General features: G+C 42.4%; 1 long non-coding RNA gene across 1 annotated transcript in view; it reads right to left on the bottom strand.

Annotated features, from left to right (window-relative positions):
* Positions 1–15,479: 15,479 nt before the first annotated feature.
* Positions 15,480–19,418, bottom strand: part of LOC121137259 — a 34,336-nt gene continuing 30,397 nt past the window's right edge. Inside the window, exon 3 of the long non-coding RNA XR_005874510.1 lies at positions 15,480–15,590. This is a non-coding gene — a long non-coding RNA (uncharacterized LOC121137259). The remainder of the gene's footprint in view (positions 15,591–19,418) is intronic.

Below are 19,418 nucleotides of genomic sequence, written 5' to 3'. Positions count from 1 at the left end.
GTGGGTTCTACCCAGCTGTACTTTTCACTATCTCATCACTGAATTTCAGTGTGAGCTTCAGAGAGGCAAAGCCATAGTCAAACCATAGAAAAACTCCAAGCAGTGAATGGGAAACTCCAGGGGTGAAAGCAGAGGGCAAGGTCAGGGTTAGAATGAGTCCCCTCACTTCTCACCACATGACTGTATCATCAAGGTTGGTAGAGCTCTCTCTGCTCCTTCCTCCTGGAAGCCTCCCTGCCTTCCCTTTCCTTGCCCCATGGCATGAAGACATGGCTTATTCTCTCTCAGTTCCCACGTGTGCCCAAACTGTAGACATTGCAATGCCATATTTACATTGACAAAGTTAATGCTCAAGAACCATGAAAGAGTAAGTGTCTCATAATATTTTAAGTAAGTTTTAAATTGTAAGCAAGTAAGTGTTGGTCAGCATTCATAGCTCTCCTAGGGCACATATAACCTGTGGTGATTTGAAAGAAAGTGGTCCCCTAGGGAGTAGCACTGTTAGGAGGTGTGGTCTCATTGTAGGAAGTGTGTCACTATGGGGGCAGGCTTTGAGATCTCTTTTGTTCAAGTTTCCCTTGGTGTGACACTGAGTTCACTTCCATTTGCCTTCTGATCAAGATGTAGCCAGCATAATGTCTGCCCACATGCTGCCAAGCTCTTCACCATGATGATAATGGACTGAACCTCTGAAATCCAGAAATAGAAAGAGAAATCCTAAGTCACAACCTGAGTCCCATAATAGACATTCTAGGAGAGGGACGCTCTTGAGGCATTTGGGAATCTTATTTGTCTACCGACACAGTGCAGGTGACCAATCTCATTGCCAGCTCTCAGTCTGTTTCTGCTCACACTCACCCGTGTGTACTATGCCAAGCTCCCATCAGTGCCCAGTCTCTCAGGGGAATCCATACCTCATTCTATCATTTACTCAGCCTGGTCCTCTACTACATCTCCAAGGCCCATTTGTTTCTGACTGCCGTTAAATTGTGAAAGTACACGGATGAGGAGTTGTCAGAGAAAGGGGAGGCACCAGGGTTTGGGCTGTGCAGAATGCTGTGGGGTGCCCTCCCCCTCCTCATGGTGCTGATGAGCTACCTTTAGCCACTAGGCTCCCTCCCTTAGTTGCCCTTTCAGAAGGAAAATTGTTTGGTATGAATTATGTCTCATTAAAGTTAAATTTTAGTTCTTGGAGGGTCATTCATGACCTGTACCGCCTCGCCCAAAGAACACAGTAGCAATATGTTAAGTTGGGTTATTTAGTGTGAAAACAGTTGGTTTGAGGGAGTGACAGAACAGAAATGACTTAACTCTCTACCTTTATACCACAATGACAGACGTTAAGAGTGATAACAAGAAGAGGGGACACTTGCACACAGTATCTGCCAGGCACTCTTTAACCTGCTTAATGTGCAGTGACTGTCTGACATTTTTCCAGCTCTTCTGACTTACAAACCCAGTGCTGATTACAGCTATTAGCTGGTTATTCCGCTCACACAGGTCCACATTCCACCTGGCATTCACCCACCAGGTTGTGAGACCTCTGTGAACTGGAGGTAGTGGGAGAGAGAGAGTGGAGACAGAGGCTTCTGTCTGGAAAGCTCTTATGTGAAAGCTTCTCTTTCTTAAAGAGAAGAGATGTAATGAGTGAGTTTCTACAGTGGTTCAGTTTGTCTTAGAGAGAGAAGTTGCTCCCAAAGCATTAAACAAAATATTGTGTTAGACTGAACTGATTGAGAATTTCCATTTGCATGATAGTTGCTAGGCAAGTATGGAAGAAGGAGGGAGGGAGGGAGGGAAGAGGCTGAGGTGGAGGAGTGAATTTAAGAACACAGCAAAGCAGGAATGTTTTAGAGGGAGTGTATGTTTTTTAGGCATGGTGAGTTGTCAATGTGGAAACAAATATCAGCATGGAGGAAGAATGCTAGTATTTTATTATGCTAATATTCATCTAGAAATTTTAATGTTTACTTCTTTTTATTTTTATGTGATGAGTGTTTTGCCTGTCCATCTATATGTGCACTACTTGAGTGCAGTGCCCTTGGAGTCCACAAGAGGGTGCTGGATTCCCTAGAACTGGAGTTCCAGACAGTTGTGAGCCACCCTGTGTGTTCTGGGAGTTGAGTCCAGGTTCTCTGCAAGTATTCTTAAGTGCTGAACCATATTTCTAGCTCTATGTCTCAAGAATATTTTAAAGCTCATGTATGGATGTAAAATATCCACAGCAAACTGTCACGTGTCTCATACATGTGATATTGAACAGAAAGGGTTCATCCATTGGCACCATACACATACTACTATTTTTTCCAAAATAGAAGGTAGCAGATAAGTTAATTCAATTAGAAGTAGTCCTTTTAGAACTTAAATTTTATTAACTCAATAATTGCTCCCTTCCCCAAATAGTCATATTTAAATTTTTACCTCATAGTCAGTTCTCTTTAAACATGTAATTGAGTACATGAAAATAAAGCTTCTAACAAAGACTGAAAAATCCAAGGAGAGAGAGTTACATTCAGGGAAAGAGATTTTTAAAGAGGAGAGGAAAATCTCATGCTTCTAACTTATTCAGATGGCTTTAAATATTCTATGCCCTTGCCTCCCTGCACCTGGCCTCAGATTCCAAGTGATGGAAACATGTCCTCAGGACCATAGCCTGTTACCTGCTGTCTCCGATGTCACTGAAAGACAGGTGTGTTCACAGGAGGGAGCCCAGACACATCAACATGTCTTATCTCTAGGTCTTTGGCATGGAATCTTTGCTAGTAGAATTATAAAAGGTTATAGACTCTGTAGAAGATAATTTTGTATTGTATATTAGTTGTTCCAGACAGGACTTATCCCTTTGATCCAGTGGCATTGTTTCTAAGTTTTATTATAAAGGAAAATCAGAGATGTGCATGGGGATTTTAAATTTTTTATTTTTATTTACAAGTATATGCATGTGCCTATCTGTCTGTCTGTGCAACATGTGTACATAATGCCCATGGAGGTCAGAACAATAGAGCTTCTTCCTCTGGAACTGCAGTTCCAGGTAGCTGTGAGCTATCACATGTGGGTTCTGGGAACAGAATTTTGGTTCTTAGCAAGAGGAGCAAATGTTCTTAACCACTGAGCAATCTCTCCAGTCCTGTGCATGGGAATTTTGCTTATGAGTACTCAAATATATCTTTACATATTGACTTAGTTACTGTTCTATTGCTGTGAAGAGATACTGTGACCAAAGCAACTTATATGAGATAGTATTTATTTGGGGGCTTACTCACAGTCTCAGAGGGTTAGTCCATGGTCATCATGGTAGAAAGTATGATGACAGGCAGGTAAACATGGCACTAGAGAAGTAGCTGAGAGCTTATATACTGATCCCCAGGCAGGAGGGAGGGAGGGAGGGAGGGAGAGAGAGAGAGAGAGAGAGAGAGAGAGAGAGAGAGAGAGAGAGAGAGAGAGAGAGAGAGAGAGAGAGAGAGAGAGATTGAGCATGGCATGGGCTTTTGAAACCTTAAAGTCCAACCCCAGGGACACATCTCCTCCAATAAGGCCACACCTCCCAATCCTTCCTAAACAATCTGCCAATTGTGAACCAAATATTCAAAAATGAGACTCTGTCTTAAAATCTCTCTCTCTCTCTCTCTCTCTCTCTCTGTGTGTGTGTGTGTGTGTGTGTGTGTGTGTGTGTATTTGAGGAAGGACACCTATAGATGACTGTAAATGGAAGTTTCTGTCCCACCTGGTCCCACAGCCATTTGGCCCCAAATAAACACACAGAGGCTTATATTAATTATAAACTGTTTGACAGATGGCTCAGGCTTCTTATTGATAAGCTGTCTCTTAATTATTAACCCATTTATATCAGTCTGTGTATCTCCACATGGTCTTGACTTACTGGTATTGCTCAGGTCCCTTTCTTCCTCAGCAGTTACATGGTGTCTCTTTTGCAACCCCCTCACTGTGTTCATCTTCCCAGCTTTCTCCTCATTTGATAACCCCACCTATACTTCCTGTATGGCTGTATCCTGCCTGTCCATTGGCCAGAACACATTAATTCATCAACCAATAAGAGAAATATATATTCACAGCATACAGAAGGACATCCCCCATCAGATGACCCTTAGCCTCTAAATACATGCACACACACATACACACACACACAGACAATATATAGACAGACACACACACACACACAGAATGGTATGAGACTCACAGAAAATTAGTAGCATTTCAGCCTTGTAATTGCTTGTTTTCTTTTCTCCACTTTTCAGCATTTTTCTAAATCTTTATGATTAATATATTTTCCTTCCACATGAAGGAATACTCTTTAAAGCAAAGTTCTGCACATTAGAAAATCAGGGCGCATTATGATATTTGCATATCAACATGAATATGATTGAAATGATTCCTTTGGCATCTTCTGGAAAGTGAAAAATTGTCATGCAAAGCACTTACGTACAATAAAACGTCTTTGTAGTGGCACACTGACAGCACCAGTGTACATGGCAATGTGGACAGGGCAGATTCCACAAGGTACCACCCCAAAGATGAAAAGCTACAGGTGATCAATGGTTATTGAGAAAGAGGGAGAAGAAGTTTACTACAGGGATGAGCTCCCACATAGGTTGTCTAATCCCAAGTGTCAGCCCTGCACACACACACACACACACACACACACACACACACACACACACACACACCACTGAATGAACTCAGTAGATTGTACAAACACACACACACCAAAAACAAAGAAAAAGAGGCAGAGGCTATGAATTTGGGAGGGAGAGGAACAGGGGAGAAGTTGGAGGGGGAGGAAGGAGCAAGAATAATGTAGATGCTTCACTCATGTATGAAGTCCTCACTAAAGAAATTGATTACAAATGGCTTGGTTTAGGTTGTTTGTTCCTCACTTTGGATCCTAGGTACTGTACATGTGCAGATATGAGCACTCTTACTCTCTCCTGAGAACTCTGGGACAGAATTGTAGACAACACTCTGAGGTGGCTGCCTTTCTCTCTGGGAGTCTACTCCTTGGCCTTCCCCATTCAGGTGTCCTCTCAGGTCCATAGTGCCACAGAACCTCCTCAGGGTGGCTAGATGTTTGGGGGCTTACCATTTTCTTGAGTTGTGTGAACATAGCTATTTATAGGGCATTGCTGTGAATCTCATTGGTTTCTCAGCATGAGAGGCACCATACTAGGGCTTGGGAAGACACAGAGACCTGTCACATAGCTCAGTTCTCGCTGCAGAGCAACTGTAAAGGGGCCCTACTTAGCAGGAATCGCTCTTGGTGCCAGTTACAGATTCCAATGCATGTTAATTAGATTCCCTTGCATCAGATGTGGCTAAGAAAGACACTGAATTTTATAATGTGTTAGTTTCTTTTATTATTAAAGAGTTTGTGGTGGTTTGTTAAAACCATAAACATGGAAAGAGAGAGTGGAAGAAAAAACAGTCTCCTCCTATGAAGCCTGGTGGACAGTTCTCAAGAACATAGCTGAGGGCTCCTGTTTTGCTCCCCCACATAGGAACTCCTCTGTTCTAAGGTGATGAGACCCCCATCTAGTCCATGAAAATGAAGGACATCTCCATCATAACCTACTGAATCAAACCAGGAGCTCAGAAAAGGTGGTAAGGACAGGAGGGCGTGGAACTGTTTGTGATTTATCAAACCCTCTAGGTGGTTGGGATGTGTACTTCAAAAGTTAAAATCCATCACCACCACCCTAAGGTCAAAGACATACTGTTAGGCAATTAAAATATTGTTACAAGGGCTAGATGGAAAGTTGGCTCAGGGGTTAAGAACACTTGCTACTTTTCCAGAGAACGAATTCAGTTCCCGGAACACACATGGTGGCTAATAACCATTTACAACTTCAGTTCAAGGGGATCCAATGTCCCCTCCTGATCTCTGAGGGTGCCAGGCTCCCACAAGTGTTGGTGCATAGACATACATGCAAGCAAAACACTCATACATATAAAATAAATCTAAAAAATTCAAAATACTGTTACATTTAAGGAGTTGAACAACATATTCTATTCATTTCTTCCCCTCTGACCCAGATCCAGTCAAAGGTAATTTCCTGCATTCCACCATCATACTAACTGCTGTAGCCAGGTGTGAAACATCTGGAGGCTGATTGCAGGGTCAGTGACAGATCCATGTACTACCTTCTAGTTGGGGAACTCTAGTGGTTGTGGCTGTTTCACCTGGACACAATTAACATACATAATTAACAGTGCCGCTAAATACACATAGTTTAATATCTACAAAGAAATCAAGGAGGTGGCACTATTTACAATGATCACACAAATATATAGGTTTAGTGTAATTAAAGTGGTGAAAGGTGTCTACAATGAAATGTACAAAACGCTGAAGAGTGCAAACACTTGCACACATGTGCACATGTGCACAGAGTGACAACACACACACAGGAAATAATTTTTAAATAAATATTTAAAAGGTTAGACAGAATTTTGAATGTTTTCACATAAAGATAGGAAATATTTGAGGAACTATTTTTATTCTAACTTAAGCATCACATAATATATGAGTGCATCAGAACATTACATGGTACTTCCAAATAGATACTATTATATATATCAGTTAAAGAAAGCATACTTCTTTTAAAAAGCAATGTCATTGTTCCCATATGGCTTCTCTCACTGCATGCTGTAATTGTTATGTTGGTCTGCGCTGTTTGTCACAGGAGTCTGTGTTCACTGTCATATAGCAGTCCATTATTTGAAAACATCAGATTCATGGTTGAGGGATGCTTGAATTGTTTAGCTTCTGGCAGGAAGAATGATGCTATTATATCTTTTCAGTACAGATTTGGGCATTTTTATTGGATGCATGCCCAGGAATATAGTTGCTGGGTCATAGAGTTTGTTCAATTGTTAGTTCTCATTTACAAACACATAATTGCTTATGCCAATAGCATGCACTGTAAGGCTGTTCCATGCCCTGGGAAATGAATGATGTCATCAGTCTTTTTGATTTCTATCATCCCATGGACAGACTCCATTTGAGTTTTAACTGACATTGCGCTGATGGATGAAAGGATGTGGTTGAGTACATCCCTATCTCGTCTCAGTACAACCTGTTGTGGTTGTTTGCCATTTTTAAAAATTGGTTGATTGCTGGGCAGTGGTAGCACACGCCTTTAACCTCAGCACATGGGAGTCAGAGGCAGGCCAATGTCTGTGAATTCGAGGCCAGCCTAGTCTACAAAGCTACACAGAGAAACCCTATCTCGAAAAATAATTTAAAAATTGTTTGGTTTCTTTTAGTTATTCACAGTAAGTCCTGCATATATAACAAAATAGATCCCTTTTGTTTCTGTATGTATTAAAATTTGTTGTGTGCTTTCTCTCTCTTTCTCTCCCTCCCTCCCTCCCTCCCTCCCTCCCTTCCTCCCTCCCTCCCTCCCTCCCTCCCTCCCTCCCTCTCTCTCTCTCTCTCTCTCTCTCTCTCTCTCTCTCTCTCTCTCTGAACTGGGGCTCAACCTTTCTTTATCTTTTGATGGTTCAAAATTCCTAATTTTACTATGTCACTGTTTATCCCTTCTTTTCCTGATAAATTCTTTTTGGCTTTGAGAAATCTTTGCCTGATCCAAGTTCCTAAAAATGTTTGCCAGTTACTTTCCATTAACCTGTCTGCTTTTATTTTTATATCTAGACCTACAGTCACCCTGGAATTGACTAATGTTAATAGTGTCAAGCAGGGTTTTCTTGCTACCTTCTTTTGTTTCTGGGATAAACACCCAAGAGAAACAACTGAAAAGAAGAGAATTTATTTTGGCTCAGGTTTCCAGAGGTTTCTGTCAATGGCTGGCCCTGTCTATTGTTTTCCAGACTGTGACAAGGAAGAGACAGTGAGGGAGGAGGCTGTGGCAGAGGAAAGCTGCTCACTTCATGACATCCAAGAAGCAAGCAAGAGTTAACAGGGGCCAAGTCCCCAGTCACTACTTCTTCCAAGTGGCCCCACTTTCTATAGCCCAAACACCCCCCAATGGTCAATCCAAATTTGAATCTATTTATGCGTCAATTATATCAGAAGCCTCATGATCGAATTGTCTCTGGAAACACCCACTTGGTCACAGCCAGAGATGTGCCTCCGTTTCTCTCCTGGTGTCTCTCAATCCACTCAGGTTGACCCTCAAGATTAACTATGCCTTAAGAGATTAAGATCTCTCTTCATCCATGTAGGTATTAACTGTCCTAGAAGTTGACATAATGCTGTTTATTCAGTCTTCCTGGCTGGGGAATGTGGAAAACTACCTCCAGCCCAATCCCTCCCCTTCTTGACGGAAACCTCTGAACCCATGAATCAAAATGAATTATCTATCTTTCAGTTGTTACTCATGTGCTAGTGCTGCAGCTGTTAATCAGGTCTCTCTGCTTTTGGAGTTCTTTCCCTGGAGTTGCCATCATGTCCTACTGAAGTATTTGTATGTCCTGCCACAGCGACTTGATAGTACTATAATTCCAGTGCCATAATCGAAAATATTCATGCTTTTTTCCTTTGAGTAACGATTGTTAATCTTAGCATTTTACATATCCACACAAATCTTAGAACCAATATTTTGTTTTTTGCTAAAAAAAACCTACTCTTAATCCCCAAATAAGATGATGTTGCAAAACCCACACATTTAATTAGAAAAGACTGATATCTTTATAGTAGTGGACATTCTTACCCTGTAATGTCATATCTGTCACTTAGATCACATGAGTGTTTTTAGCTAAATTTCATAATTTTCCATTGAGGTTATATTTCATATATTACAGTTATTTAATAATTTTGATGCTATTGTAAGTTGTGAATTTTCAAGTTTTAATTTGATTATCATTTAGCATGATGTATAATTGATCTTTATACTTTGAATTTACATTGCAGACTTTCATAAATTCACTTTTAACCACACTTCAATTTAGGCGTCTTTGTACCTTGTTTTGCTTTCTATGTTTAATATAAAACATTTTTAAAGTGTGTGTGTGTGTGTGTGTGTGTGTGTGTGAGTGAGTGAGTGCAGTTACTTGTGGAGGTCAGTTATTGTAGGAATTGTAGCTACAGGCAGATGTGAGCTACCCGATGTGGATGAATGCTGGGAGCCAAACTCTGATCCTCTTTAGGAGTGGTACCCATCCTTAACCACTGAGCCAACTCTTCAGATCTGCTTTATATGTTTTGATGTAGATGCATTATCAAGTTCATACCTATTTAACATAGGTAGGAAGATTTTTCTGTTAAACTCATCTTTTTACTTTTATGAAATATCCCAAGATTTATGTTCTGTCTTTGGGTTTACTATCTTTGCTATTAGGAATACTCTATCTTTCTTTTAGTTAGTATTTTTAGTTTATATGTTGTTTTTGACTTCAGAATCTTGGGTTTTAAATATATTTTCTAGTTCTCTGCTGAATTTTTATCTGATTATTTAGTTTATTAAGCATATCAATTGTAGCATTTTTAATGTTCATGCTTGGTTATTTAGGTATCTAAATAACCTATGGGCTTATTTAGATTGTTTTCTCTTGCTTTTTAGTCGGTTTGTATTTTTCATATGTTTTAATTTTCTTTGATACACATACCCCTCCACATGCATGTGGGTGCCCCCCCCACGCACACACACACACACACACACACACACACACACACACATACACACACAGAGTTAATCAAGACATTGAATGATGCTGCATTCTATTAACAGCAGAGAGCAGTTATTTCTGCTACTGACCCACAGTGGGAACAATTGTAATCCAATCAGGATTTAAGATGATTAGGAATGGCAACTGAGTGTGAGGTCTGGTCTATTTCACCATTATTCTTCAAGTAATGCTCTTTGGAGTCTTTGGCAATACCTTGGATATCTTTAGGGATAGTTCTTTCTTTCTTTCTTTCTTTTTTTACAAAAATATGACAATTGTGTGTGTGCCTCTGTGTTCTCTCTGTGTGTGTCTCTGTGTGTGTGTTAGAGATGGGGAGGGAAAGAAGGAGGGAGGAAGGGAGAGAGAAAGAGAGAGAGAGAGACCATTCCACCATTCCATAAGTTTTCTGTAAAAGCCAGAAGATAACTTGCAGAAGTCTTTTCTCACCTTTTATCATGTGGGTTCCAGAGATCAAACTCAGTGCCATTACCTGTACCTGCTGAGTCATCTCATTGGCCCTCATTCACTTTTCATGATTACAGAACTCAATATGTTTTGTTGCTTCAGCACCAGGAACCCCTGAAATGTTTTCTTGATTCTTCAACTCCTTCATCTGTCCAAGAAAATCTGGAAGCCTGCAGGAGAAAGGGCAGGATGCTTGTATGTCTGCACACCATTGTTAACAACTATGGAAAAGTTTCAAGGTTTTTAATTAATGGGATTTTTTGTTTGGGGGAATATAGGTTAATAGAAAAATGAACAGGAAATGCCTAAAGTTGTTAACCATTCCTCCCTGTTTCCCTATCAAAGGCTCCTAATGCATGGCTGCCCCGAGTCACCATATCTCACAGTGAGGATGACATCTGGTTTCCATATACATGAGCACACAAGCAAATTCAGTCCTTATAGGAGAAGTGTCAAGTCATACTATCTGACAGAACTTTATGGCAAAACCGTGTGCTTCTTATTCTTCTAATCTTTCCAATACAGAGGTTTACACACACACACACACACACACACACACACACACGAGCACAAAGGAGCATGAGCTAAACCATGCCTTCTCCAAAGTCTTGAGTCATGCAGATTATCAAAGCTTTGAAAGCCTGTTTAGTTTCGTTTGGTTTCCTCTTGCCACCAACTCCAAGAGGGAAAACACTTCTAACTTCCTTTTCTAACCATTGCTTGTATCATATTTAAAAAGAATTTTGTGGTGTGGGGATACTGCATAGTGATTTACCTTAGACTTGTAATTCTATAGCATTCCTTAATTCTCCTGTAGAATCCCCCATGGATCTTTAATTCTTAGTTATTACATCATGGTTAGAGGGAAACCTCAGAAGTCTTTTCTGCACCAGAATTCCCTTTTCAGCTGGAATATTGTAGACTGGAGATGTTTTATAAGTCTAGTTATAGCTTAGCATTAGCCAGAAACAAAGATGTTTCAGACAAATGATGTGAGACTTTTGCTTTTTATCGTCTCTGTTGCATGAGTCCATTTTTATTGACAGTTTAAAATCCACCTTGTTCTCCACTAAGCACTAAAACTAAATGGGGCTTTTGTAGTATGTTCCAAAATGGATCAGATAAAGAAGTAAGTCCAGTTTCTTCATAATCTTCAATAGCCACCCATATCAGGTCTTATCTGCTCCAACATGGTGCACAAAGGTTTGCTGACTTATCAAATAGTGCAATACATCTTGTCCTAGGGTGCCATGTAGTCACTATTAAACAGATCACAAGGAGTGTGCTACCCTGCACATTCAAATGTCTCTAGACTTTTTTCCTCCCAAGAACAACTGGGAAAGCATATGGTTCGTGGGTTTTGATCATGATCCATGGTAGACGTCAGTTCTCTAATAAGACCCTTCTGTGGGAGCCCTGAGTCATTAGCTTTCCAGGGAGCATGCTGCTTTAAAACCCTCCCACATCACATTCTCATGGAGAAGATTGTTTTGCTGCAGGCCTCAAGCACTTCCTTTCAATCTCCCTTTCACATCTCAGAAAGAGAAAGGTCATCAAAATTAAATTTGTCTCAACTTAGCCCATGGGCTCTGCTGGAACAATTCTGGGGTTGAAAGTGATTGGGGAGTTATTGTATTTCCTGCTCTCCTTCATGTTCTGATAGAGAAACTACTACAATCAAGAGAGCATTAATTAGGTGTATGTCATCAGCTACAACCTTCAGGGGCTTCAAGTTTGACCTAATCAAGCGGTATCCTCTCCTGCTATTTCAATGGGACATGAAGACTCACCAGAACCAGCTCTACCTCTCTTTGGTGTGTTCTGAGACTCACCAAACAATATTAGCAATCATTTGGTCACTCAACAAATACTGGCCTACCAGGGTATTTAACAAGGTCCCTGTCTTAGGTAGGGTTTTTTTTTTTAATTGCTGTGTTATGAAACATCACGACCAAAAACAATTTGGGGAAGAAAGGGTTTATTTGGCTTATGTTTCCACATCCTCATTCATCATGGAAGGAAGTCAAACGAGGAGGGAACCTGGAGGCAGGACCTGAAGCAGAAGCCATGAGGGGTGCTGTTTATTGGATTACTCTTCCCGGCATGCTTAGCCTGCTTAAAGAACCTGGGGCCACCAACTCTGGTGTGGCTCCACCCACAATGGGCCGGGCCCTCCAACAACAATCACTAATTAAGAAAGCATCCTACAGGCTTATGTATAACCTGATCTTATGGAGGAATTTTCTTAATTGAGGTTCCCTCCTCTCTGATGACTATAGCTTGTGTCAAGTTGAGATAAAACCAGCCAGCATAGCCTCTGTCTCCAACAAGAAAGAAATACAAACAGACAAATTCAATGTAGTCTGGCAAGTGCCAAGTTAGAGGAATCATGGAACATGTGAAATTTGGACCTGAGGTTGGAGAGTCAGGGTGACTTCCCAATGGCTGACACTTGAGCTGCTGTGAGCCACAGGCCATGCAGTGGTAACGAACATCCTCCAAGTCCCAGTGGCTTAACTGACACAGGTATTTTTTTTCTAAATTTTTCTGTAGGAAGCATATTTAATTTTAAGTACATTTTAATTATCTATTTGCCTGCACAGGCTCGCACACGTGTGTGTGTGTGTGTGTGTGTGTGTGTGTGTGTGTGTGTGTGTGTGTGTATGGGATGGTGTGCTCATGGAAGCTAGAGAACAACCTGCAGAAGTTGGTTTTCTCCTTCTACTTTGTGGGTCCTGAGGATTAAACTCCTGCATCAGACTCAGCAGCAGGTAGCATCACCAGCTGAACTGCCTTAATGGTTCTTTTTGGGACTGTTTTAGTAATATTTCCTTATGCTGCCAGTCCCAAGATTCTACTACACAGCTGGAAGCCTAGACAGAGTACTTGCCATATGTCCAGAAAGGAAGAATATAAAGGAGAATTATTGAATGTGTAGCATCGCCTCTGCCACGACCCATTCTTCTGGTCACCAGATGTTCAATAAAGTTGTTATTTCACACATAGCATACAATCCAATACATCTTTTGAATCGGTTCAGCATCCCAGCCAAGAAGACAAACTCAATGTTCAGAATCTCAGTATAAATCATATATGAACATTGGGTTCCCTTGATCTGCAGACCTATGAACTAGAAACAGACATGAACCTGCTTTCCATGTGTGACTGGGAGATGGCACAGAAGAAATCAACACAAACATTCTCACCTGTCAAGGAGCAGAATAAGGAAAGACTAAACAACCGATAGTTTGTGGCTGTGATGAAACCCTCCTGGTAAACCTTCTGGCCCCTGAACTCTGGGAAGGGTTTCTTTCCTGGGAATTGTCCTCGTTAGGGACCTTTAATGATGTATAGAGATATTTGTTGTTGTTATCGTCATCATTGTTGTTGTTGTTGTGACAACTGGGGGAGAAAGTTCATGCCATGGATTAGACAGAGGTCCAGAAGGACTTTAAAGACCTTACAGTACACAACATGGCGATCAGCCTTCCATCACTGTACCAAACAACTAAGATAAATCAGTGTCAAAGAGGATGGGCTATTGGGGCTCACAGTTTCATGGTTTAAGTCTATAGTCAGGTGATCTTATTGCTTTTGGTTGTTGAAAGGACACATTGGGGGTGGGGGTGGAGCATGTGGTAGGATACAGCTGCTCACCTCATTGGAAGCTGAGAAATGAAAGAGAAAGAGATGGGGCTGGGCTCCCAGTATGCCCTCCAGGACTGCCTGCAATGATCAAGCTTCTTCCCACAAGGCACCACTATTTTCTTGGCAATACCATTTCTCTGTGGAACCAGAGGCTGATCACATATAAGTCTTTGGGAATACTTATCCAAACCACTGCACACAGGACAATTTCCTGATTAGGAAACAAAAACAAAGACCCTTCCAGACCTCAAATATCAACAATGAAAAGGCTGAGGAGCCCTGACCTGAGGATAAAGAGTTTTTTTGATGAGGCCCACAACCAGCTGCCTCACCCACCATGGCTTGTGGCCCCTAGTTCCCCCTTCTTCTCAGAGCTGCAACCTTTTCTAATTAACTGTAGGCAACATCTGAACCAAACACTCAGGGTATGTCTTCACCAAGTACTTCACAGATGTCAACTCCAGAAGCTTGGGTAAAGAGGGAAGGCATATAAACTGATCTTAATGCCTTGGTAGTCAAGTTGGCCTCCAGGTTTCTTTGACAGTTCACCTGTTTCTGAAACATATCCGTTTGATTCTTGACATCTGGTTGTGAGACTACCCTTTAACAGATGAGCTATCTCTCTAGCCCATGATTCTGATCAGTGTTGTAGGTCTGTCAGTATGGATACAGCCTTTGAAATGGAGTACTATTCAGCAGAAAAAAACAGTGGAATCTTGAAATTTGCAGGCAAATGGATGGCACTAGAAGAAACCATCCTGAGTGAGGTAACCCAGTCACAAAAAGAGAAACATAGTAGGTACTCACTCATTTATGATTTTAGACATGAATCAGGGGAGTACCAGCATACAGTCCTACTGCCAGAGAATCTGGGAAACAGAGCCTTCATCCAGCAAAGGCAGATACCCACAGACAAACACTGAACTGAACTCCTGGAATCCAGTCACAGAAAGGGAGAACTGATGGGCAAAGGAGTTAAGAGTGGGCTGGTTTAACCCACAGAAACAGTTGATCTGAACAATGGGGAGCTCTTGGACCCCATATTGATGGCTGTGTGGAAAGCATGGGACTGACCCAGACCCCCTGAATGTGGGTGTCAGTGAGGAGGCCTAGGTAATCTATGGGACCTTGGGTAGCATTTATCCCTGGTGTACAAATAGACTTCGAGTGCCCATGCCATAATGTGCGATGCTCTCTCAGCCTGGACTCTTGAAGGAGGGCCTAGACCCTACCCTGGATGACATGACAGACTCTGGATATCCATCATGGATGGCCTCACCCTCCTTGGGGATTGGAGTAGAGATTGGTTGGGGGACTGGGACCGTCTTGTGTGGAGGGCAGGGGAGGAGGGGAGGGAGAGGGAGCTGTGATTGACATGTGAAACAAGCTTGTTTCTAACTTAAATTTTAAAAAAGGGAAGGGAAAAAAAGAAAACATCCTACACGGTACCAGTTTATACAATATGGAGTAGCACTATTAGGGCCTTGAATATCAAATCTCTTCCATTTGTCACTAGTGCTAAGACCAACTCACATGAACTAGGTTTTTACTCTGGTAGCACAGAATTCAGCCATAATTTTTGTACAAGAGGTTTGAAGCCAGAGGATCACTTAGTGTTGTCACTAATCCTGGAGAGACATGAACAGTTATTCACCCTCTAAAGGGGACCAATGACAGACCAAAATGAATACATGCCACTTTCGTGAACAAATGAGTTTAATGGTGTATTTATGGGAGGATGAATGGAGGGTCACTTACAGGAGCAGAAATGACTCAAAGGCAGCTGCGTCACCAAAAGCCAATTCCAGAATGGGTGATGGCTTGTGGAGGCTGGAGACCTGGAAGACAGTGTACAGAGGAGGGAGGGTCAGTGTCTCTTCCAGGTAGCTCTGCCAGTCTAAGAATGTCTCTCAGTAATCCTTATGGTTTATATGAGGTTGAACAGGTGGGTCTTGATGCATCTGGTCAGTTTAAGGAACTCCTGAAGCTATTTTGAGTTGTTTACTTCCTGGGTCTTAAGGGATCCCCTTTAAAACACCCCGAGTCTGAAGGCATTCCTACAGGATTTAATGTTGTCATTATCTCAGAGGAAATTGCTGTTCAACAGAGGTGACGACTGTTTCCAAATGTAAAGTATTCACAAGATACTTCTTGCTTTTTATTTCAACGAAAGGTCACTATTGGCTCGGATAACCCTCTTTTCTTCTTTCACTCAGAGATCTCGCTTCATTCTGACTGCTCTGCCTTCCCCAAGAGGTCCCGGCATTTGCCACAAGACATAAAAGCCACAAGCGTCCACTGCCTCAGGCTGGGCATGACACACACCACTTCTGACTGCATGTCACTGGTAAATGCTAAGCAATATGGCTCCATGTGACATTACCAAGGGGAGAGTGCACCATACCAAGTGTTCAGGAAAGGAGAGTGCAAACAGGAGTTCATAGATGAGAATCTTCTGTGCTCATCTGAGAGCTGATGAGTTGGTGACATGAGGGGGATGTGCAGGGAAGTGGGCAGAGTACTCAGGAGTGACAGGCGAGAGACTGTTAAGGATTCACTGAACAAACTGAGGAAAGTGTCCTGTGGGTTGCAGGATGGGATGAGGGGGAAGGTGGAGGAGAGGGATGGGAAAAGCCAGGTTGGGCTCTGCAGTTTCCTCTGGACTGAAATATTCCCTGCCAGGCAGAGTGGGAAGCTTAGCAGACTCCACAGGTAAACAAACTTCACATGGCTGGGAAAGCTGACACAGATTCTTGGAAGCCCCTTCCTGATTTATAGGAACAGAAAAGAATGTCTGGGGATTCCACTCTGACCAGCTCAGTTACATAGGCGATCTTCTGGAACTGCTGAGCTGCCTTTACACTGTGCAGAGAGCTCCAGGGTTGCAGCTTTCCTGAGAATTCACTCGTGTGTGTGTGTGGGGGGGGCTTTTTAGTGATGCAGCTGTTTTTGAGGCAGACTTGCTCATGCAAATGATCCATCACCCATATTCTGTTAGTGACCCCATAAAAACACATTGGCTAACCTGGTTAGGCTTTGATATATCAATAGTTCGATCTGTTGTAGGCTCCCTTTCTGGGATGATTATACATATGTGTGTGCATGCTTGAGTGTATGCGCGTGCGTGCGTGCATGTGTGTGTGTGTGCACGCATGTATGCATTTGTGTGCTGTGGTAAGAACAAGATGATGGGGACTTGTGTCTGCTCCCTAAAAGGAGTAATAACCGACAGCATCTCCAAGCACAAGGCCACATTCACTTTAACTTAAGCCTGAAGCGGGGCTTTTGTGTCTCATGCTTTTCCTTCTGTCTGCATGCTCCCCCTGATTAACAGTGACAGCAAGGCTCTAAAGAGGCCTCCAGACCTTAATAGAATGTGAGTGTCCCCAGCAGCACATTATTGTTTACAGTTCCTGTTGTCACAGGTTTTTAATAGGGTCACTTTAGCCTGTCTGCAAACCTACCAGCCTTCTTCACTGCCATGCATCCATTGCTTTTGATATACATCCAAATAAGAGGTGGCTTGTATATGTTTTGAGCACATACTTTTTTAATAGTCACAACAAAGGCTCCAGTAATGTCGTGGTGACATGTGATTCCTCACGCAGTGAACACCGACTTGGTGACTTTGGTTCTCTGCGGAGGCACCTAGCATCAGGGCACCATCTTAGCCTATTTGGTTTCTGTGACATAATCCCATTGGCTAAGTAGCACTCTCAGGCAACAGAAATGCATCTTGCCCAGCCCCAGGGTCTGGGGAATCCAAGGTCAAGTGAGCACTTGAGCCCTGGTTTCTTTAACACACCACGGCTGTGTCAGCACAAAATGGAAGAGCCAAGGCAGGCCTGCGGGGTCTTTTACAAGGACCCTGTCTTTTCTAAGGATCCAAGTCTATCCCTGACAGCTCAATCCACATGACCTAGGTATCTCCCTGAAGACCCTGCCTCCTGTTACCAGCAGTGATCTGGTTTCAACACACACAAAATTTTTATGGTCTCCATCTTTTACTTCTTTAGGGGTGACTACTAAGCTTTGATTTCATAGGAATCAGGGTCAGTGTAGCCCAGGCTCCTCACAAAGGGTGCTTCTCTGTGCGCTTCAGTTGAACACGGGTATCTTTCTCTTTGGGTTCCCCTCTGTTGTTGTTGTTGTTCTTCTTCTTGTAAAAAACTTTTGTTTTATTTTGTTTTATTATTGAGATTATAATTTAATTACAGCATCTCCCTTTCCTTCCTTTAAAAAGTGCAGACGCCATAGAGGGGGGCTCCTGACTGGCTTTCTCTTTATGGCTTGCTCAATCTGCTTTCTTATGGCACCAGGGACTATCATCCCCAGGGGTTGGCACCACCCACATGGGTTGGGACTTCCACCATCAGTCACTAAGTAAGAAAATGTCCTACAGGCTTGCCTATTGCCCAATATCAGGGAGGCATTTTCTCAATTGAGGTTCCCTCTGCTCACTTGACTCTAGCTTGTGAAATAAAAACTAGCTAGCATATCTTCTCACCCTGGTTCTGGGTCCTATCCACATTAAAAAGACTCCTGGATACTGGGATCCTCTCAACAATTTCAAGGCATAGTTATTATCTTTCTTGGGGGTTCTTATTAACCAACTTTGTTAGCCACAGCCTGTTTGGTCCTGTTGCAGCTTTCTTTTGTGGTGATACCCACAGTGCTCCATCACGGTTGCCTACCAATAACGAGCCACACTCAGGAGTCACTGCCTCCCATATACCACACCGACCACAAGTAATTCGAAGCCTTTCTCTTCTCATGACTCTCTCCGCACCCCATCATCTCGCAGAGTTCAATAAAAACAGTATCTTCCATCCCGACTGCAGCTGCTCTCTCCTCTGGCTCACAGGGGCTTCCACAGGAGCAATTTCCATCCTTCCTCAAAGTCGCCTCTTCCATCACTCACCAAATCCCTTGAGCCCTAAACTCAGCCCTTTTGGCATGAGACATGTGTTTCACTTTAAAGCTCTCTCTACAGGAAGATGCTGCTTCAGAGATAGAGGAAATTAAAAGGCAGTGACAATAATAAAAAGAAGGGAAGGAAGCATTCAGATCCAAGCAATCCTCCCCAAAGACGTGTGTGCATCTTGTCTGATCTGGCCATTTGAAAGGGTTGAGTTCTTGCCTGAGAACAATTCTTGGCGAATAATTTAAGAAAACAACTCATCACAAGCTTAATGAGCTGTGTTTGTGTGTGTTTTTAAGATAGAAATTGCCCTATAACATAGAATTGTATTGTGCAGAGTAGCCAACATAAAGTCCAGTGGCGATTGGTGGATACAGAAAGCATCTCTCTGGGGAAGGAGAAAACAGATACAGGAGCAGAAACAAAGCAAAACAAAGCAACATCAAATACAAGATGCTACTGACAGTGGTTGTAATGAACTTTTCTGTATTTGATGATATACAGTATGGTGTTAGAGGAGAAGTGGGCAGGGTAGGCACAAGCCGCAGGGCTTTCTGGAAACGAGAACGTGAAGAACAGAAGTCAGACAGTTTTGGAGGATCAGACTGGGCTGGGGTTAGGATGAAATAGGTGGGATGGTTTTGTTTCTCCAGATCAGTTATGGCAGGAGGAGCAAGGCTTGGGAACTCTACACAGAGGCTCACACACTCTTTCTGTGGGAGCTGACCTGGGGGGGCGGGTGACT

Source organism: Mesocricetus auratus, unplaced genomic scaffold (genome assembly GCF_017639785.1).
Source record: "Mesocricetus auratus isolate SY011 unplaced genomic scaffold, BCM_Maur_2.0 Super-Scaffold_100676, whole genome shotgun sequence".
Lineage (NCBI taxonomy): Eukaryota > Metazoa > Chordata > Mammalia > Rodentia > Cricetidae > Mesocricetus > Mesocricetus auratus.
Note: the sequence above shows the minus strand (reverse complement) of the source record. Positions and strands in the feature narration are given on the sequence as shown.